This window comes from Pantherophis guttatus, chromosome 2, assembly GCF_059756535.1.
Source record: "Pantherophis guttatus breed Tessera chromosome 2, ASM5975653v1, whole genome shotgun sequence".
In the NCBI taxonomy this organism is placed as follows: Eukaryota; Metazoa; Chordata; class Lepidosauria; order Squamata; family Colubridae; genus Pantherophis; species Pantherophis guttatus.
The window spans coordinates 191,000,900-191,023,811 of NC_142064.1; the positions used below are offsets into that span (position 1 = coordinate 191,000,900).

General features: G+C 36.0%; 1 protein-coding gene across 4 annotated transcripts in view; it reads right to left on the reverse strand.

Moving 5' to 3' along the window:
* Positions 1-22,912, reverse strand: part of FSTL4 (follistatin like 4) — a 462,461-nt gene that overhangs the window by 128,491 nt on the left and 311,058 nt on the right. The window lies entirely within an intron of this gene.

A 22,912-nucleotide genomic window follows, 5' to 3' on the forward strand; every position in this document is an offset into this window, starting at 1 on the left:
ATGTTAGTTGCCCTGAATCACATTTGTGATTTTAGATGAGCATATAAATATAATGAATGAAAATACATAAACAAATAATCTATCTTTTGCTATTATTTATCTTGTTTCTTTACTGGAAGTATTTCCGCTTTTGCATGAGATCGGACATGGATTGTTAAGGTACCATTGACTTATCCTGACAATTCAAGTGATTTAAATCTCTTTCATCATACTAGAGAAAGTAGATATTGTAGTGAATCACACACTAAATATGAATCTTGTATTGAGATGTAGCTGCAAAAAACTGAATATAATTCTATATTATATTAATTGATATACTATGTCCTTCCCATTGAAAAGAATAGCTTTGTTCTTTGTTGCATTGCTACACTTGAACTGCTGTGTTCAGTTTTGTGTGTTAAAGTGTGCATCAAGAGAAGAGTGAGAGAGGCTGGTAAGCAAACAAATCATATGAGGAATCTCCAAAAGATGTGTTTACTTTGTATTTAAAAATATTAAATGGATATGTAATAGTACTCTACAAATATTTGAAAAATTGCTGTACAGCAGATGGGAGTCATTGCTCTATATGAGGTAAGACTAAAACTACTTAGCAAACATTACAGGGAAGAATATTTCTTTTATTTCTTCTTTTATTTATACTACTGTATTGTTTTATAATATATTAAGTAGTACCACTTCTATACTTCTACTTTAGGTCTTCCTGAAAAAAATTAGCTAGCAACAATATTTTCAGTTGTCAGATTTGCAGGTCAGAGATAGAGCTGATTTTAGTTTGGATTTTCAGTAAAAACTTTCCCCATTTTTATTAAATCCTGGTTTACTATAGTTCAAATTAATTTAGAGAGGGTAAGAAAAAATGACCACGATGGAAATATGCAAAAGCTGTTGTTTAAGTAAAAGGGACTGAAACATTTTTAACTGCATCTCTTCCAATTCAATATTAATTAATATTGGAATATTAATTTGGAAGGGACTCAAGAGATACCTCCCCAATCACTGATCTATAAGAAAGCACAAGAGTTATTGCACAATTAAACTAGCTAAATTCTATACCATACCCTGTCTCAATAAAGTACTCTTAGCCTTCCTCTGGAGTTAATTTCCTGGCTTTGGGTACTTAGCAGAGCTAATAATTTTGTGACATTTTTTTTAAAACGGTTAATACAAATTTGGGAAGAAAACGACCATGACTTTTAAGAAATGTTATTACCCAAGTCATGGAAAGAAAAGAAAACTCTTTTAAATGAATTTATTAATTGTGTTCTTATCTATAATAATGATGTGAAAATGTGTTGATGATACCAAGCTTCAAAGATTTCTCTTTCTTTCTCTCTCCACCCCCTGCTTGTCAAAAATACAGAACACATACATGCACACAATCATTTATAAACAATCAACTCGCACATCTCTATGCACAATGTAAACTAAATTAAGCAGATAACAGGTAAAAGCATCGAATTATTTTATCTTAAAGAGCATATTGTGTTTCAAGTTTTAAAATATATGTAGGAGCATTAAGGTTGTGTAATTGTCAACCTTTAAAATCAACAGAATTATGTAGAAGAATTAAAAATGGGTTTTATCTGCATTGAGATAAATCTGCCACCGATAACCTCCCACCGGCCAATACGCTCCCACAGAGATGGTCTCCTCAGGGTGCCGTCGGTCAAGCAATGTCGACTAACGACCCCCAGGGGGAGAGCCTTCTCTGTGGGGGCACCCGCCCTCTGGAACGAGCTACCCCCAGGGATACGACTGATCCCGGACCTCCGTACTTTCCTCCGGGTGCTGAAGACTCTTATTTCAGCAAGCCTGAAATAAGGGCTGGCTTAAAATTTTTAATTGGTTAATTTTATGGGTAAGGGGTTTTAAATTGGGGAAGCCAAATTTGATTTAATTATTTTTAAAATTATTTTAATTTTCATATTGTATGTATTTTAATCCTGGCTGTTCACTGCCTTGAGTCCTTCGGGAGAAGGGCAGTATAAAAATTTAATAAATAAATAAATAAATAAATAAATAAATAAATAAATAAATAAATAAATAAATAAATAAGTAAGTAAGTAAGTAAGTAAGTAAGTAAGTAAATAAATAAATAAATAAATAAATAAATAAATAAATAAATAATCATTATAAGCTTTGGACTGAAGTTTCAGGATCAAATCATCATCATAATCATCATCATTATCTATAAAATTAGTTCACATTTTAAATTTCTGAAGCTCTTCAATCTAAAGTTATAGGATTTAAAATAATTAGTTATATATGATTACTGATATTTATATTTATATTATCCATTTGAGCCCAACCTAGTTAGAGATGCACCTCCCACACTACTTGAAGCTTCGATCATAGAAGTTACAGAATGGGATTAAGTGATGTCCATTAAATGATATTCTGAAGGACTGCCTTATTTGTTTGTTTATTTGTTTCCTGCCTTCATTATTTTACATATGCAAAAGTCTTCCAAAGGTCACCGGACACATATTAGAGAAAAAGTCTACCTCCATGGGTCAGTTTTCAATTAGCAATAATCAAACATTAACTTTGTTGGCTACAGTAATAACACTGTGCAAAACTCCTGGCCCAAAAAAGAAATAAACTAAATCCATGTCCTTAGTGGAATTACATTTTCTTCATTGGTGAAGGAAATATGTATGAGAAAGGGAAAGAAAAAGATCAACATATCTAGTTCTAGCAGATTTTACTTTGCCAGGAACAGGGCCTTTGTAAAACTGGGGTTTTAGTTGCTGTTAGAGATTACTGTAAACCACCTACAAGTACTTTGCATTACAATAGGAGTAAATCACAAAAATCCATTTTGCTCCACTCATTGAAAGAGAGGTAACTCAGAAAACAGAGAAGTCATGGAAACTAACTGGTACTATCTTCATCCTATTTTGCTTAACCCGCCCCCCCCCTTTTAACAGATTTTTGATTCATAATATAGTGTAAGGGCTGAGCTTGTCAATCAAAAGGTCAGCAGTTTAGTGGTTCAAATCCCTAGTGCCGCGTAACGGGGTGAGCTCCCGTTACTTGTCCCAGCTTCTGCTAACTTAGCAGTTCGAACGCAAAAATGCAAGTAGAAAAATAGGGACCACTTTTGGTGGGAAAGTAACAGCGTTCTGTGCACCTTTGGTGTTTAGTCATGCCAGCCACATGACCACGGAGACGTCTTCAGACAGCGCTGGCTCTTCAGCTTTGAAACAGAGATAAGCACCGCCCCCTAGAGTCGGGAACAACTAGCACATATGTGCGAGGGGAACCTTTACCTTTACCTTATAGTGTGTTACATCTAAGACTTTCAGTTTTTCCAATATTAATAGCACTGAGATTTCTTACTACTGTAGTAGCAATACATTAGAAGAATATCAGATTTCAGAATGTATCATTTATAACAATAACATTATTTTAGTGTCTTCATTAAAAGAAATTGATTATTCATTTTAATAGCAAAATAATATGGCACCTTTTAATGGCAAGGTTAAGGACATCATCCTAGAACAAGCTTAGTTATGTCAACACCAATTTGACAGCACATAATGAATCAGTCAATCAAAACGTATTTTTTAAAAAATCGAATCTAGTCTTTGAAACAGGCATTTTATGCTGTATTTTAAAGGTAGATTATTTCACTCAGAACTCTGCCAACCATCCTTATTTCTGAGCCATTTGAATCTATCTCCTGAAAGAGAAGCCATTTTAATAAAAATTGATTTGAAAGATCACTTCTGTCTTCTACACTTAAAACAAGTAAACTATAAATATGTTCCTAGCTTCTGTGTAACTTCAGCACATTTTTGCTAACAGTATTATTTGAAAAACAACAATATAATTATCTTTAAAAAGCAGTCCTGAAAAAAAAATGTTTTGTAATATTTTTGAAGTAATGTTTTAAGAGATGAATATTATAAGAGCTTCAGTGGCGCAGTGGTTAGAGTGCAGTACTGCAGGCTACTTTTGCTGATCACCGGTTGCCAGCAGTTTGGCAGATCGAATCTCACCAGGCTCAAGGTTGACTCTGCCTTCCATCCTTCTGAGCTCAGTAAAATGAGGACCCAGACTGTTGGGGGCAATATGCTGATTCTGTAAACTGCTTAGAGAGGGCTGTAAAGCACTATGAAGCGGTATATAAGTCTAAGTGCTATTGCTATTGCTATTGATATTTTTTGGGAGATGACAGAACAAGAACATTTTGACCAGAATAGGCCAATTATAAGGACACAAAACTTACTGCATTCTAACTCCCAATACATTTTTACATTTGCCAAACAGAAATCGATTTTCAAGATTTTAGATGTCTAAACATCCAGAATTAAGTTGATGGGTCATTCAGTTTTAGGTCATGGAGAAAATCTATGCGGTTATTAGGAGATGAAAATGACTTTATGGCACATAATCAATGAAGCTGATTTAAGCAATACTTGAACAAGAATAGGACCAGTTATTTAAGAAATCTCTTTATGATTCAAATTGTCCAAACACCAAATCATATATTTATATGGATCCAGTGCACGATCCAGGTTCTAATATAAACAAAAAATTTACAGGCAGTTTTCATACCATGATCAATATCAATGTTTAGCTTTTTTACATTTATATATGTATTCCCTATAAAATATTCAGACTGTTTTGTTTCATTATTTCTATTTCTTTAGATGCTGTAATGACAACAATTTGTCTATAATTTATCAAAATTGATATAGTTGTCTACTTCAATAAGTTATCTTGATCATTTTACTTTGCTACTCAACCAAGTTTCTAGGTTCAGTAGAAAATCATGATTTATTTAAGTGGAAAAAGCATAACATTAGGTTAATGAACAAAAATGAACACTGGGTGTCAGTCCTTTTTTGTAATGATGTTTTAGAGACCAAAAAAAAAAATAAAAAAAAAATTCAAGTTTGAAAGAGCTCCTGGCTATCAATTTGGATACATGTAGCAATTAGAAATCTATTAGGCCTTATCAAGAATATAATATAAATTATGATGTCAAAAGATCCAGCTTCTGTAATTATACATTGTCTCCTAAATGGGCTGTTTTTTACTATCTCAAATATCTGATATTTAATAATTGCAGAAATATGATAAAAAAAATTCTTCTGTCACAAGTGTGAAAAATATGAAATTATGGTGTTATAAATAAGTTTGTCCACTTCATGAATTTTAAATTAAACCTTACTTTCTTGCTGATTTTGTTCAATTTAATTAAATTATTTTATTGAAACTGTTAAACAAGTAGATAAAAGATAACACAAACTAGTAGAAATTACGAAAGGAAAAAGAAATAAAAGAAAAAGCAAAAAGTGCAAGAAAAAAAGTAGTTAAAGAAAAATAAATAAAAAAAGTATGAAGATGTGCCTTCTGATAATCACAGCAGTTATAAGTACATATTTTGACTTCCCTCTCTCTTTCCCCCTCTCTCTCTCTCTCTCCCTCCCTCCCTCTCTCTCTCTCTGAAGTTACATTGTATTACTCTTGTTTCTGTAATCTATCCTATTTAATCATCAAAAACGTAATTCACAAGTTCATTTTTATACAAAAAATCCATAAGAGGCTTCTGGTCAGCAATAAATATAAATAATGTCTTTTGTTTTGGTTAGTTTCTAAGGAAGATGGAATGTAATTCTTTAAAATTAAATTAACAGTTTTTGATCCAATTTGCAAGGTCTGTTTTACAAATGGTATTTTACAACATTAGAAGGCCAACAAATATGATTACGAAAACATGGAAATATAACTTTTTATAATAATGAATAGGTATTGACAACATTGTTAGAAATTGATTAGAATCAGAAATCAAGGGCTTGTACCAAGAATAATACAATGTTACAACAAACATTTTATTCTCTGTTATTAAAAGTGAAAAGGAGTGGTTCTGTTTTTTTGTTCTTGTATTTATACTTCTTGTTTAGAAGAGAGCTATTCCAGTAACATTAATTCCAGGATTAATGACTGTTGCTTAATTACAATTAAAATGGGAACAAAAACTCTGTAGGTGAAAAGCAAATTGCACACAACTTTTTTTTTTGTCTCTTGCTACAAACATTAATTGACTTGTTTACAGTAACCACTCTCCCAATTATCTGACAGTAGATGGCAAACCCCGAAAACAGACCACAATGTTTGGCTCAAGTCCTGATTTAATCAAGAAATAAGCAGATAAAGTTCTTAAACAACCATTACTGTAGGAACCAATCAGCATGACATTTTGTTTTTGAAATGTATCCTATCCTCCACAATTCTTTTCATGAAATTCTATTTCACAATAATAACACAGTTTACAAGATGACAACAAGCCTTTGACCATTTTTAAGGAACTCTAATAATGTCAGTCCTATGAAGTGGACCAGATCAGGAAACTAATTTCACTAGAATAGAACTCTCCTTTATTGAGAGTTGACAGAAGAATCTGGCAAGTGTGCCTGGGTTTTCCCCTCCCTCCCTCTCTCTCTCTCTTATAGTTTTCATGTTTGGGTCTCTTTGTCATACTCTCTGAATCTCCTGGACTTAACATACAGTGTGCTTCCTCCTCTGCACCTGCTGTTGTTCTAGCAGCTTCTCCAAGTTCACCTCCATGGCTCTCTATAAGTAAATAGCAACTTAAGATACCATGGAGGTCACAAATGAATTGATTTTGTGGCCATCACAACCACACAATAGATCTCAGGGTGAAACTTTCACAATTTATTTTTTTACCCAAAGCTCCATTAAACCCAGGGACAATGCCAAGTACATAGTACTAGAGATGAAACTGAATTGAAGATGTTGTTAATGGATTATTCAATTTCATTTCATTTCATTAGTCAAGAAGTACTTCAGCAGATTCTCCAGTTCTGACTTTTAAAAACTATGCCTTCCAAAATCCATGATCCAGGATTTTGTGGAGGCCATGAAACTACAATCTGGTCCTCCTAAAGGAATCTTATTATGAATGTTAATGCCTCCAAGACATAATTTTGGAATCATCCAACATTTAATTTAATATAATATCAATTCACTTAGTCAAGAAGGCTTTGGGTAGCAGGTTATATACTAGACCAAGAGTATCTCAAACTAGTCATTAGTCCAATGCCAGTTAAATGACCTCAAAACAGTTTTCTGCAATGGAACATAGTTTCACTTCTCTAAACCCTATTTGTGCCAATGCTGCCCAGTGACATCAAGTAAACGTGACTGAGACAGAACCATTTCATTCCCTCAGATCTCAGTAACACATTACATATTTCATATATTAATCCACATCAAGTCATTGATGAGTGGGTCTTATTGTAACCTAGCACTTAACAGGAATAATATGAAGAAGGTGTAAATCAGTAGCCATGCCACCAGATACATGGTGAGGGGACAAAAGAAAAGAAATGTTGACAGCTTTTAGATAACCTCATCATCCTTAAGTAATGAGAAGAGTTGGGAGGTCTCATTATCCAGACTCTGTAGTCCACATAGACATCTTATGTTCCACAAAATGATAACAGAAAGGGGGGGCATCTACCACAATGTATTTATTTATTATAATGCATGATTAATAAAATATATTAAATAAAATATATTAAATAAAAATGAAATACATTTCTCCAAAAACTATGAAAAATCACATCCATCAAAATAAATATGGGGTTTGAATTTGAGAACAGGCCCAGTTCTAATTTAGCTCTTATCAGAACAGGAATAAAACTCAGCAGCTTTTTAACCCTTTGAAAATATTCAGCCATTTTTATGTATCTATAAAACTCTTAGCTTTCCTTTCCTTACATCTCTCAGTCTCATCTGTGGAAGGTAGCTGGATGTTTATAAAGTCTGCATCCTGTTCTCTCAGTCCAGGCAATTACTTCCTCCCCACCCGAGATTCTCCTGGAAGCAACTCTCTTTGTAGCTCTCCTTGGATGATGCCACCAGTGGGGCACTGTCAAAATATTTCCAGGGCAAGCCTTCTGTTTGTTGAAGCCTAGTGTATAATGAGGCCTTTATCTCACAATACATACATATTGCATAAAGGCAAGACAGAGATATATATGTCATAACGAATTCATACTGATAGACATTCCTAGAGGTTAGCTCCTTTTGTTTTAAAGGGCATCTTAAAGGTTGAATTCTGATTAGCTAGTCTTTGTTCCACAAAATCTTACATCACAATAATAACATATTAATCTTTGTCACAATAGGTTTTTCCATTCTTCCATTTGAAATATTTATTTTATTTGTATAGCACCTATCTCCAAATAATTCTGAGTGGTTCAAAAAGTAAAAATACAGAAAAATAACAATACAACAATAAAGACAAAGGAACAAAAGATGGCAAGAAAATGGGCAGCATTCACTTTACTCAGAAGGAGCTGCAACTAGCACAGCCAAAGGCCTATATCAGGGGTGGGCAATTATGGCCCTTTTATGACTTGTGGACTTCAACTCCCTGAATTCCTGAGCCAGCCATGTTAGCTCAGGAATTCTGGGAATTGAAGTCCACAAGTCATAAAAGGGCCATAGTTGCCCACCTCTGGCCTATATGAACAGCCAAGTATTCAAAGGCCCTCTGAAATACGACTAGGGTGGGAGCCATCCAGATCACAGGGGAATCTCATTCCAGAAGCATACACTGGTATAGAGGAGCTACACTTCCAGGATCCTTTTGGCAGTTTCAAATCTCACCAGGCTCAAAGTTGACTCAGCCTTCCACCCTTCTGAGGTGGATAAAATGAGGACTCAAAGTGTTGGGGGCAATATGCTGACACTGTGAACTGCTTAGAGAGGGCTGTAAAGCACTGTGAAGCATATATCAATCTAAGTACTATTGCTAAAGCCTTCTAAAACATCATAAAGACTCAGCAATAAAAACAGGAGTCATCTTCAACATACAGTAAGGACTGTACCAGTCTCTATGTATGACAGATAGCAGGAGACTAGCAGAGTGCATCCATAAATAACAACTAGCAGTCCAAAGAAAAGATGAAAAGACTTAACCATAGTTTCAACTGGGAAAGTGTGAGCATCCTAGACTAAGGCAAGTCCAAAAACACTAGAGAACTCCTGGAAGCCTGGCACTCAGACAATCAGCCATCAGCAGGCATCTAGAGATAAACAACATTTATATACTATTCAAAAGAGACAATAAAAAAGCTAAAAAGGAAACAAAAACACCATAACACCTGTGCACCAGCAATCAATACCCAGACAAATAGTAGTTTAAACACCAGGATTAAAACCAGAACAACAGTGAAGCAGTAAACAATATCCCAATCAAGGAACTACCAACTGAGACAAACAATCCAACAATTAAAAAAAACAGTTTAATCAAGGAACTACCAAGAAGAAAACAACACTCCCACCAGTATTGAAAGGGCAAGCCACTATATACTGTAAAAATAGAGAGTAAAACTCTATTCCCTTTTAGCACTGAAGATGTTACCTAATTGGGTAATGAAATTTCTGCAACCAAGCTCAGAGAGCACCAAGGACTGCACAGTTCAACCCTGAACTATAAATATTCTCTTCTATTGGCAAAGGTATTTTTCAGAGTTTGCACTGATGGAATAAATCAACACCAAAGGACTTTATCTGGTTTCTTTGTAGGCTTTCTGTCACTATAGAAATAAAAATCCTAATGATAGTTCTGTGTTTCTTAAACTGATTTTGATTCCTTTCTCCAGACTCACATAAACTGCAATATTTCTAACCCTTTTGAGTACAGTCCACTAAGTTTTGTGTGTGTCTACGTGCCTGCATTTTTAGATGTCAGTATCACCAGGGGTGGGTTCTAAAATTTTTTACTACTGGTTCTGTGGGCGTGGCTTATTTTGTGGGCATGGCTTGATGGTCATGTGACAATTATTTAGGATTTAGCAGAGGTACTGGTCTACCAGGCTTTTAACTGCTTGCAGAGCTGTACCGATCTACCCATTTATTTTTGCAGGCACTGGTCTACCCATTTATTTTTGCAGGTATCGATCTACTCATTTGTTTTCTTTTAACACTGATCAGCTGTAGGACGGTCCTTTGAGGCCCCACAGCAAGAGTTTAAACAGTTTTCTTCCCTCTAGCCATCAGCTGGGACTCAGGAGGTAGCAATAGATTGGGGTGGGGCCAAATAAAAGATAAGAATAACGCGGGGGGCGGGGGGCAGAACCGGTTTGGTGACGTCATATCGTCACCGCTACTGGCTCGGCGGAACCGGGAGGAACCGGGAGGAACCCACCACTGAGTATTACCATCCATTTGTTTTGTGAATGTATTTGCTATTTGGCTAACATAAATTCAGGCTTTAACTAGAACACAAGTCTAAGCTTACTGAATGCATGTTCTTGTAATGTTTAGAAGGTTTGCTGAACAGAATATGTTTTGTTTTCTATTTTAATATCAAGCACTCTAATTCATACTTCCCAATTTCCCTCCCTTCCTTATTATGAAAGAATGTAGCTAATTCTCTTAATTCAACTTAATGGCAATTTAAGAAAACAGCAGTGAGTTTTTAATGTTGAGCTTGCCTTATAAGAGCTGTCATTCTTCCAGTACCTTTGCTTTCCATTTAAAGACTGAATATTCAAAAGCAACCCAAATGAATTTTTTCACATTCTTTCCACAAACATTTGGGCAGGGGATATTAACAATAATTACATTCCATCTTAAGCCAATTCTAACAGGAATTCCATAGAATTCATATTCACACATGGCACCACAAATATATGTTCTAAAGTAAGTAGACATAAGCCTGCTTACTGGATGCTCCATAAAAAGGTTTGCTTTAACTAAGCAAAATGTGCAATTCTGCATTCCTACTTCCATTTTTTTCCTTTTTAAAACCAAGAAAGTAAACAAATAATGCACTGCTATTGATAAGAGCCATTTTCATAATGGGATTTGGTATGCCAAAGCTGCAAAAGTAACTTTCTCCATTCTTTGTTAATATATTGTTTCTGGATTTAGTATGCAGTACATAAAAGTACACATAAAGCCTTTTACCCCTCAAAGGGGTGAGAGAGAGAGAGATTGTCAAAATGAAAAATGAGTGTTTGGAACAAATCTCAAGCAGTCAATTTGTTAAGCAACCACACAAATTTCTTGTGTTTCAGGCAAAGAGGTTTGTATATGCCACAAAAGCCACCCATGGATTAATTATTTGGTATTACCCTGTGTGAATGTGAATACGCTAAATGAATGAAACAGAGTTTTATCTCAGCAGTTGGCCAAACAAGAAGCTTGTTGAGTCTATTTACTACTGCAAATGAACACCGAGTTATAGACTAATCTATCAAGTCACTTGTGCTCTTTCCCACATAACAATTTAACCTCCTCCAAGCTAAATCCTGGATGATGAGCCCAACAAGAATGAAACATTTAAGGTAGAATCACAAAGCAAAACACATAATATTTTTCTGGGGTGAGGCAGCATGTATTATAAATCTCTCTCTCTCTCTCTCTCTCTCTCTCTCTCTTTCTCTCTCTCTCTTTCTCTCAATGGAACACAGATGCAGGCCCCAGTCAACATCAATAAATTTGTTCTATGATGTAATTCTAGGCTGAAATTCTTCAGCATTGTTCACAAACAATGTACAATATCAAAGATCAATATAATATCTTCGGGACAAATCCTTATCTTACTTTTATAAAGGATAAACTCAACTTTGTGCTAATTTCAAAGATGTATGTAGTTGGCCTTACAGTGTTAGAAGTAAAACAAAATTCTTTATAATGCTGATGTTCTGAAGAAGCTTCATTTTAACTTGATAATGTTACATAATCAGTTGTGAAAAGACAAAAGCTTGTGGTTAATTAAGTTTGTAAAAACTCCTTTATAGAAGTGTCAGAATAATTTGCAGCCAAATATAAACAAACATAGTGAAAAGGTGAGGTTTTTTTTAAAAAGGCAACCATGTTTAGCAGTGCTGTTCCCAATTCAGATCAGATCTGAAATATTACTGTAGGCAGCATATTCAGCTGGGTTTGGTTTTCAAACTGATTCTGCAGGTTATTTTTTTTATTTTTTTTTACAAATTTCTCATTGCCAATTGGTTTAATGGAACATAGATAAAGGAATTTGATGCAGCAGCAATTAAGCTTATCCAGCTGTGGCTTTTGAAAGCTCTTGCTCCTTTTCTGCCTAGATCCCTCCTTGCCTGTTACCTATATTTCCAGAGGTAAAGTTGAATAAAGACTAAGTTTCAGATTTTATTTTTGCACTTTCAGAGTGATGTACATGTTTGCTCAGAGACTGGAGATGTAACTTGAAAACGCCGAGTCGTACTTCTGCAGCAACTGAGTCAGAAAGACTACATTTCAGGATTAGCTATCAGTTTAAGATGATCTGACCATCTTATTTATTTATTTATTGGTTCGACTTATATGCTACCCTTTCTCTGGAGACTCAGGGCGGCTTACAATGCGTTAAGCAATAGCCTTCATACTTTTGTATATACCTGCTTAGTAGGGCTTTCGGGGGGCCCCTAAGCGGTGCTCTTTTTTATACAAAGTCAGTTTATTGCCCCCACAATCCGGGTCCTCATTTTACCTACCTCGAAAGGATGGAAGGCTGAGTCAACCTTGAGCCTGGTGAGATTTGAACTTGCAGTAATTTCAGGCAGCTGGTGCTACTTAACAGCACTTTAGTCTGCTGCGCCACCAAGGAGCTTGCTGTTTAGTCTAACCCACGGGTGTCAAATTCATGGCATCACGTTGCCATTATGTGATGTTTTGTGATGTTTTTCCCATTTGTGGAGCTGGGGTAGGTGTGGCCTGTGCATGACGCACCTGGCCTGTGGGCTGCCAGTTTAACACTCCTGCCCTTTGTGTTAGCAGGAAAGTTTTCCTTCTGGGAAGAAACAATGATATTAGATTGAAAGCACTGTAGAAAATTAAAGTGGTGATTAATCCCAACTTTGTTCCCAGCACTGCTCCAGCTGCTGTTAGTAATGGGCTTCTCCAGAACATGGGATGCCAGGTGCTGATATCAGCCTTGAGCAGATTGACTCATCAGTCAGTTCACCCAGTTTTAAGTTGATTATATCCCATTTCTACATCAACTCAGAATTTCTCTTAAGCTATTCTAAATTTTCCTTTAGAATAATAAATATTTGCATAATTTTCTTCTAATATATTCGCATACAGAAGCCATGGCATTTGCACAATAATGTTGCTGTGGATATTTCATGATTCGTCTTCCTGCTACTTGTTCCTCTTGTGGAAGCTCATGCTTGCACATGGTTTTCTTTAACATCATGTGTTTAGTTAAAAGGTTTCACTCCTCCTAAGAGTGGTTTATTGTTCCTAAATGTCCGTTGTATGCAAGCTTTAAAAAAAAATGAACAACAAATCTAAAAGCCATTTTTCATAACTGTGTTTTTGACATCATGGCTTCACTCATCATATGAGGGCATGTGTGTTTTTAGTTATCTCCTGGTAGCTTCCAAGATTCTCCTGGGTGGATCATAGGCATCAGAAATAGGAAATAATTGCCTGGAATTCAGTCTCCTTTCCACATAAACATAAATTAATGCAAGTAAAATTCATAACAGAAATTAAGAGTTTGATGAAAGAGATAATTTTTACTATCTTCTTAAACACCAAGAACCAAATGTACCTTCTTAGGACATGCATTCCACTACCTGAGAACAGAAAAACCCCTTCCCACCTAGTCAAAAGTCAAATAACTAATGTGATACCTTTCTAGCTAATAGAAAGCACCAAACAGATTTATAACAACAGGAGAGCCATTCTCTAATATAACTGGGCCATCAGTCTTTGGGGTTATAAAGGTGAACATCAGAACCTTAAATTGTGCTTAAGTAATTGGTTGTAAGTAATTGGCAGCCAGTGCAGATCTTTGAGGACACACATTAGATGATCCCTACACTTTGCATAGATCAGCAGGCTGGCCCTTGGATTTTGCAGTAATGGCAATTTCCAAAAACTTTCCAAGCTAAACTTCATGTAAAAGGCAACGAAGGACGAATGTGGAATGGTAACAATTTCATTGATTCTATTATAAACAGGGCTTTGTTGAAGAAGCATGATGTGCATTTGTTTTTGTTTTTACCTTCTTCAATGTTCTCAAAAAGGGAGAGGGGAATATCTACATCCAAGGGCCTCCTGCTGAATTAGATGTGGATTTATTTATTTTATAAGAGAGGATAATGGGTAAATAAATCTATCACTATAAATCAGGGATGTCAAACTCAATTTCATTGAGGGCTGCATCAGGGTTGTGTTTGACCTCGGGGGGCCAGCTTGATGTCACTCGTGTTGGGGATGCCTATGGTGGCCTGAGTGCTCTGCCAGTGAAAACTGGCTCACTCCGTTTTTGACTGTGACAGCCTCCTGAAGCCCTCTCCTCGAAAAAATGGAGCTTGGGGGGGCTCCACGCAGCACCCCGGGGCCCCATTTTCAGCCATGATGTCTTCCTGCAGCCTTCTGCCAATGAAAACGGAGTTCTGGGAGATGCATGCGGCTCTCCCAAGCTCCATTTTTGCTGGCAGAAGCACCGTTGGCCAGTCCTTCACTGTTTCCAGCGTGGCTCTGCAGGCCAGATCTAAGCACTCCGTGGCCTTGAGTTTGACACCCCTGCTATAAATCATTCCATTGTGGCTTACCTATGCATATTTACTCATAAAGCAGAAATGGTGAGAAAGAAAAGATGTCATAATGAGTCTTTGTAGTTTACTAGTCCAGCACTGAGGTTTTCACAGTAAACAACTAGGAACCTCGGAGAAGCTCCCAAGCAGTGCAGCTGAATGTGATTGTTAGTGTGCAATTCCAAGTTACAATAACCATGCAGCCCTACTAAATAGTTGGTTGCACTTTAATTTTTAAGCAACCAATTTATGAAGGCGGTCTTGAAAACACAGATTTCTACCAGCCTGAATAACTTCCTTTGCCTGAGAAACCATTAATCCATTACTAATATTTTCCCATATAAGTGATTTGTGGCCTGAAAAAGTGTCGTCCAATTGACAAAATATTTCTCTATGTTCAATCTGAATGCAATTCTAACATGCCTGCTTACAAAGATGAGCATGCAGATTATTTTTTACAAGCTTAAATTAAGCATATCAAATAATTTAGAAGCTAAAAAGACACTAGATCATTCTCTCCCTCCCTCCCTCTCTCTCTCCCCCCTCCCTCCCTTCTATCTCCTATCTCTATCTTCTATCTTATCTAAGGAACAAAACATGCAATCACTATCTAATTTTTAATTCTCCAGGTAGATTCAATAACTTCAGTAGAAGAAAGGGAATAGGCACATAATCTTATCCTTCAGTTTAAGGCAGACATACAGGGCATTCTCCCTCAGCTATTTACTTCCTCTGGTGGCTACTATCTCATGAAGAAATCTAACAACAGAACAAATCTTTTGGAATCTATGTTGTTCCTAAGAATATCTACTCTTTTGCCAGAAAGAAGCAATCTATTTCACTATCTCAGATGTAAAAACAGAAACATAACATCTGACCTTTTAATACAATGTGATATTAAACAAGAGATACTGATGTACAGGCAACAGTGTTCCATGAACAAACTGGCTTAATCCCAAAGAAAGCAGTACATTCCATGATCAAGCAAGGGATGTATCTAAGATACACTCGCTAATGCCAACTTGTACATTCTGCACAAAGACTTTGTTTTAGTGGTCTGTTATTATGGCTTTGGGGATCTATCATATACCAAATCATGCTCATTTTCCCTTTTCCCTTCCATGTTCATATTTTGAGAAATGCACACAGACATATATAGAACATTTGAAGAGCAATATATACTCTGCAACTTCTCATTAAGAAAGAGTATCAAGATACTCTATTTAATAACGTAGAGTATCAAGATACTCTATTTAATAACGTATGTTATTAAATGTTAATTCACTTGCCCCCAAAGCTTTCGAACAGAGGGAGCCTTCCCTGTAAGTCCACAGGAAATAACAACCAACTATATGAGAGTTTTAGAAGGAAAGAGAATTTTGAAAAGAAGCCATAATAGGGAGTATGGTGAGGGTTATTTAGAATTCATAAGAAAAATCTATCCCTGCACAATTAATGTCCTGATTCTGAAGAATGATTTTATTAGAAATTATCAGATTTTTATCGGTTTGTGATAGATGCATTATTTGGAGCCTGACAACAAGTTCTAATTTGAATTTTAACAGATCATAATAGCATTTAGACTTATATACTGCCCCCATAGCGCTTTATGGCACTCTCTGGATGATTTATAATGTCAAAGTATTATTTGCATATTGCCCCAACAACCTGGGTCCTAACTTTACCAGCCTTGGAAGGGTAAAGGTTGAGTCAACATGTTAAGCAATGCTGTTCCTAATTATAACTTCAATAATCTACATCATAAATATTCTATTAACATCATCAATGTATCAGAGCAAATCTGAAGTATTACTATAGAGGGCACATTCATCCCTTGGAAGGATGGAAGACCGACTCAACATTAAGTCCCATATGGATCAAACTACAGGATGTGGGCTGAGCTAGCCTGCAATACTGCACTTTAACCACTGCACCACCAAAGCTCTTACAAGATACAAAGAATTGAGAACTATAAGTTTGAATAAAGGAATGCAAAACTTATGCAAAATGACAATTACCTAGAAACCTATCATTTGCAATGTCAATCATTAAAAGTCAAGATCAAAGACAAAAAGATGTTATATCTTCAAGAACTATTATCTGTCTCTGTCTCTCTGTGTGTGGGAGGAAACATCCAGTGTTTGATAATTTGAAAATTGTAAAATATGATTTTGTCAGCTACTATATAAGAACATTTGGGGGGAAAGTTCACTTTCTCAAATCTGGAAAATCAAGGAAAGTAAAGGAAAAAGATTGAGACTCATTGACAAGTCAATTTATATATTAAAAAAATAAGCAAGTAGATCTAAAATGTTTTGGATATCTGTGTACCTGTATTTCATCTTTTAAATTCCCAGTTCTATTTATTTTTGGTTAAAATCCTTAACAAAACCCTCCTAACTCTGTAATTTATTTCCCATTGATTACTATTGATATACTAGACAATCTGTGACCCACTGGATCATTGCTTCAGAGGCATTTTATAACCTAAAAAGAGAAACTGAATGACCACAGTTATTCAAAATCAGTAGAAATGAAGTGACTTCTGACTTCCCGTCAATTTCCCCATTGAGTTTCCTAGTGGGAAGTTGGCATGGAACATTGGAAACCTCCTCTCCTTTGCTGTCCCCTCCCCTCCCCTCCTTTCCTCTTCCTTTTTTTCCCCTGCCTCCTCCTTCCACCCACACTGAGTTTGGACTTCCTGTTAGTTTCCCCCAATGACAATAAAAAAATAAGAGAAAAAATAAGAGATGTGCAGGCCAGGGAGGAGGAACAGATGAGTGGGTGTGTGCAAGAGATGTCACCTGGATCAAAAAGGTGCATGGGAGTGCAGTGTGGGTCAGGAAGAGTGAACAAGGTTCACAAGTGGTACTGTGTGGGTTGGAGGGGGCACGCAGGCATGAAGCACAGTTTTGGAAGGGTGCATGGGAGTACGCGAGAGGTGCCATAGAAATTGGAGAGAGTGTGCAGCCAACAAAGATTATATTATAACAGCTGCAGAACTAAAAGACTTGGTTCACTCCATGGGAAGACACTGTAAGACCGTAATTCATGCTAAACACTACCCAACTAAGTATTCACTGACGTGATAATTTTTGTACATCTCATTTTTTCTATGTGTTTCACTTTTCTTCTTTATACTGTAACTGATATTCTAATAGGAAATCCTTCATAAAAATTATTGCATTACATTCTTGATTAAATTATCTTTCCATTGATATATAATTTTATGGTACTACTCGTAAAAAAAAAGTGGTGTTATTAGCTAGTTTTAGAAAATACACTTTTCTCAAAAGGTTTCCACAATTTTGGCCAGTACTGTAAGTCTAACCCTTCATCTTCAATATAACAAAACAATTCAGGTCAGACTTGCTTTATGATTGCAGATATGACTGGTTTTTTTCTTACCTTTTTAGAAATAATTTATGAAAAGGTTAGATTTTTCCCACAGATAAAAAAAAAAAAAGATTGGGGAAAAAAAGTACAATACAAATCAAAACCAAAATAAGATTCCCTAATAAGATTATCAGATCATCAGAACCGAATCCACCTAGTATAGAATTTTCACCTCCAATTCACTCATTAGAACATTTTGTGCAATTCATCTCCAAACCATGAAGATGAATAATGCAACTGCAAATAATGCAGTTTAAAATTTGAAGCTTCAAAATGGTGTCACCCATTATTTTCTAATCCAAACGCTATTTTGAAAAGAATCAGTGAACTGAAATAACATTTTGAACTAGAACACAGCCAGTATGTGAGGCCCTACTAAGCACCCTGATCTTGATGGATGAGATATATCATTTGTCGCCTCTCTGCTTCCACTAGAATATCTCCTACAGCTGTCAAATGTAGCCTTTTCAAAATTCAGGTTAACCTCTCTTTTTTTTTGGGTCCCTAACAAAATGCTTGTTTAATGCTTGATGGGCTACTGTTTACTTTCCAAAATAAGTAGAGCTCCTGTCTAACTTAATATTCCTATGTTGAATAATGTTCCCACTCCCTAATTCTAAGTGACAATGAAATTGAATCCAGTCCTTGAAATAAAGAAACTCCTTTACTTCAGCTAGATACTGCTTTGAGTACCGCTTCATCTAACACTTTAAAAGATAAGCACTATTGGCTTTAAATTCTGAAAGTAAGTATTAATTGGTCTTGATTCATCTATTTATTTATTTTATTTATTTGTTTCCATTTCTATACCGCCCTTCTCCAATTAGGACTCAGGGCGGTGAACAGCCAGAGTAAAAAACAGAACATACAAAATTTTAAAAAGTTTAAAATAATTAAATATTAAATATCTAGAGCTACGAATACATAATAATCAATATTTTTATTGGCAGCTCAACAAAGAAATGTAACTTGAAATAATTTGAACATAAAGGGTAGAAAAAAGAACAAAATCCTTTAAAAAGTTCCTTTCAGTATCTCTGTTATTCTAAGTCCTCCTAGGATTGCTGATATAACTATATGCTTCATTTATAAGTGAATCCCAACACTCCAAGTCAATTATTCTGAATGGAAGGTCATTTTCAGGAATGTTCATGTCATTTTGATTTAATTAGAAGTACAACTGCATTCTTTTGTCATTTTTATGGCTATTGGGACCTAATTTGGTTTCTATAAAGAGCAGGGCATATTTTATTCCTAATTCATTATGATTTTAGTCACTTTGGTTGTCTTCAGTTGTAGCAACAGATTGAGAATCATAATTAGGTTGAGAATCATGGAACTGAAAATGGAATGTGGTATTTTACTTAGGAAAGGAATCTTAGTTTCATTTGTAGTTTTCCAGAATGAAGCTGAGAAACAAGAACGCATACTGGATTGGGAAGAATCCTGAAAGAACAAGGCCACAATCTGAAGTTTATCACAGATTCTTGACTAGAAGAGATTTTGCCCAGCTTCAGTTGCTGCATCAATTGTGGTTCTTTTCAGACAGAAAGGTCCTGGCAACTATGATTTATGCCCTCATTACCTTGAGATTGAATTACTACAATGTGCTCTACTTAGGATGACCTTTGAGGACAACCTGAAAACTTTAGCTGGTGCAGGATGCAGAAACCCACATGCTAATAGATTAAAAATTCTTTCAGCAGTGTTTCACCAATGTAGCAATAGCACTTAGACTTATGTACCACTTCACAATGCTTTACAGCCCTCTCTAAGTGGTTTACAGAGTCAGCATATTGCCCCCAACAATCTGGCTTCTCATTTTATCCACCTTGGAAGGATGGAAGGCTGAGTCAACCTTAAACCAGTGAGAATCAAATTGTTGGCATTTGGCAGAATTAGCCTGCAATACTGCATTCTAACCACTGCGCCACCCAGCTCTTATATGGTAGATGTGAAATTGTATGGCTTGGATCCATATCACTATCTTTGCCAAATACAGTCAGACTGCTATATGGTATTAGGCTGGGAATCATTGCTTTAAGTCCAGTGGTGAAACCCCCCGTGGTTTGCCACTGGTTTGCTGCTCGCGCATGCACCGCAGGCACATACATGGACAGTGCGTAACAAACACATGCTGTGTGCATATGTGCAGTGCATGCCAAATGCACGCTGTGCATGGGCGCAAGCGCAGTGCGCAGCAAATGCACACTTCATGTGGAAAAAGGAAGCTTAAGAAGCTAAGTAGGACAGCGAGGGGGGGGAACAGCTGTGCCGCACAATTTAGATTCGCTAGAAAGCAGGATTTCCTGCTTTCTAGCGAATATAAATCACGCGGCACAGCTGATCGTCGGACCGGTTCAGATGAACCAGTAGCTTTTATTACTACCAGTTAGCCTGAACTGGTGCAAACTGGTAGCATTTTGCCCCTGTTTGAGTCCCTTCCCCTGGGACATTTTAGAGGGACATAAGCTCAGCGACAAGGTCATAGCTCCCTTATTCTGAAATAGTCTAACTCCTGAAGTCCAGGTATCTTTTATACTTTTAGAGTTTGGGAATGTGATAAAAATGTGGCTATTCTATTTGTGGCTCTGGGGGTTAGAGATTCCATTAAATGTTGCACTATTTATTTTATTTAATTTAAACAATGTATAAAATCACCCCACCCGTGATTTATTAGCATTTACTTATAAAAAAATTAAAAGCAATCAAGATGAAATATAAATACTTGGAACTATCTTTTTTTGGATTCTTTGATAAATATACTACGTTTATCTTGAGCCACAAGGCAAGAGTGTTATGGAATTTTTTTTTTTTTTTTTTAATTTGATTTATATGCCGCCCTTCTCCGGAGACTCAGGGCGGCTTACAGTGCGTTAAGCAATAGCCTTCATACTTTTGTATATTTATACAAAGTCAGCTTATTGCCCCCACAAACTGGGTCCTCATTTAACCTACCTTAGAAAGGATGGAAGGCTGAGTCAACCTTGAGCCTTGGAGAGATTCGAACCAGCAGTAAATTGCAGGCAGCTGTGTTAATAACATTGGGGCACGCAGATGATCTGGATGTTACCCTATTACGGTGGTTGGAATTAATAATTTGGATAAAAGACACCTCTACAGACACTATATGGAATACAAATATAAAGTCACTCGGGTGGTTGGTTTTTTTTTTTTTTTTTTAAGATATTTGCTATTGATGGGGGCAGATGGTAATGGAAGATACCGAACATACTGTTGGAATTAGGATGTGATGTTACCCTAACATGGGTGATGGAGTTTACAATCCAGCTGAAAGACATTACAGAAGATATTATATGGATTACAAGCCTAAAGTCTTCTTAAGAGGATTTTATTTACATAAGGGAATATTTTTTAGTGGTGTGGGCAGAAGAATAAAGATACTAAGAATTATTAAGTATGGTAGTCTTGTAGGAAAGTGGGTGAAGACAGGTTAGTTTATTGATTTATTGATTGTTTAGTTTAAGAAAAGGGATATTATGTTTAGATATGAATATATGTAAAAGATCTGAGTTAAGAGATATAACGATGGGGGTGAAGGAAATGGGTAGACTATGAATTGAATAAATGTTAAATTAGAATTTATTATATAGTTTTATAGTGGAAGGCTTTGAAATGTTATATTAATATACATAAAAGATTTGATTTAAGAGATATATGTATGGGGGTTAGAAAAAGGGTAGATTATGAGCAGAAATCGCTAAACTGGGAGATATAATAATATTATTATGCTAAATTAGGAGTTATTATATAATGTTATAATAGAATGTCATTTTGAAATGTATAGTATAAGGGGGATATGATAATATTATTAGAAAGAAAGGGTCAGCATATGGGGATGGAGTAAGGGGATGGTAAAGTATTATATAATCTGTTATGAACTAGGGTTTTATTATGATGAAGTCACAGGGGGAGGGGAGGGGGAGGGGGGGTTAGGGAGGAGGGGGGGAAAGGGGGGAAAATTTGTATTTGAAAAACTTTTTCAATAAAAAAAAAGATGAAATATAAATACAATTATATTTACAGTAAGCTGCCCAGGGTTTGTGAAACTGGGCAGAATATAGATTATGTAAGTAAATATCCTAGTTCCATTAGCTTGAGATGCTGCAGGTAGCTGGTCACCTGGTGGACATCTTCTACATGACTAAAGATATGCAAGATGTCAGAAGACAGGATAGTCATGCATTTACAGCAGAACCATGTCCCAGCATTGTATTGAGTTCAGTCCTTAAAAACAGCAAACTCGTAATCACACACTGATGAGTACAGCCATCACTGACCTGTCCTGATTCTAAGTGCCAAGTTACTTTTGAGTGTTCTGTATAGATTGTCTAGGCCACCTTTCTGACTTTCCACATAGTGCAATGTTCCCTTGAACTGGGTGAATAATGTCTGAGTGACTCTGATCAGGTAGGTCTGAATATCACTTTTCCACTGATGTCTGTCTAAATTCAATCTTACTTATCAGAAAATAGCTTCTCAGCCAGAGAAATGCAGTCATCAGTAACCATGGGGGAATCAAATAAAGTTTGTTTGTCATATATTTGTTTTGGGGAGAGAGGGGGTAGGGGAGAGAGGGGGAAGGGGAGACTTTTTCAGTTTTTGAAGGCCAAATGTTGTGAAAGTTAAAAACCAACCCTTTAAAGAGAAAGCTTACCTATATCAAAAAAAGAATTCACAGAAGAATTCACAATACTTAAGTCTGTTTTGCTATACATAATGATCAATCTCTTTTGGAAAACATAAACATCCTTCCCTTTTCTTAAAAGATGTACACTTCTGCATTACTTTAATTAGTGTTTGATTGTTGCAGACATTCACAATAGAAGAATTGTAAGATATTCAGACACTTTTATTTTACTATTCTGCATATTTTGGAATATGGTATGGGTACCCAATTTCTTTCGAATAAGGCATTCATCTACTTTCCC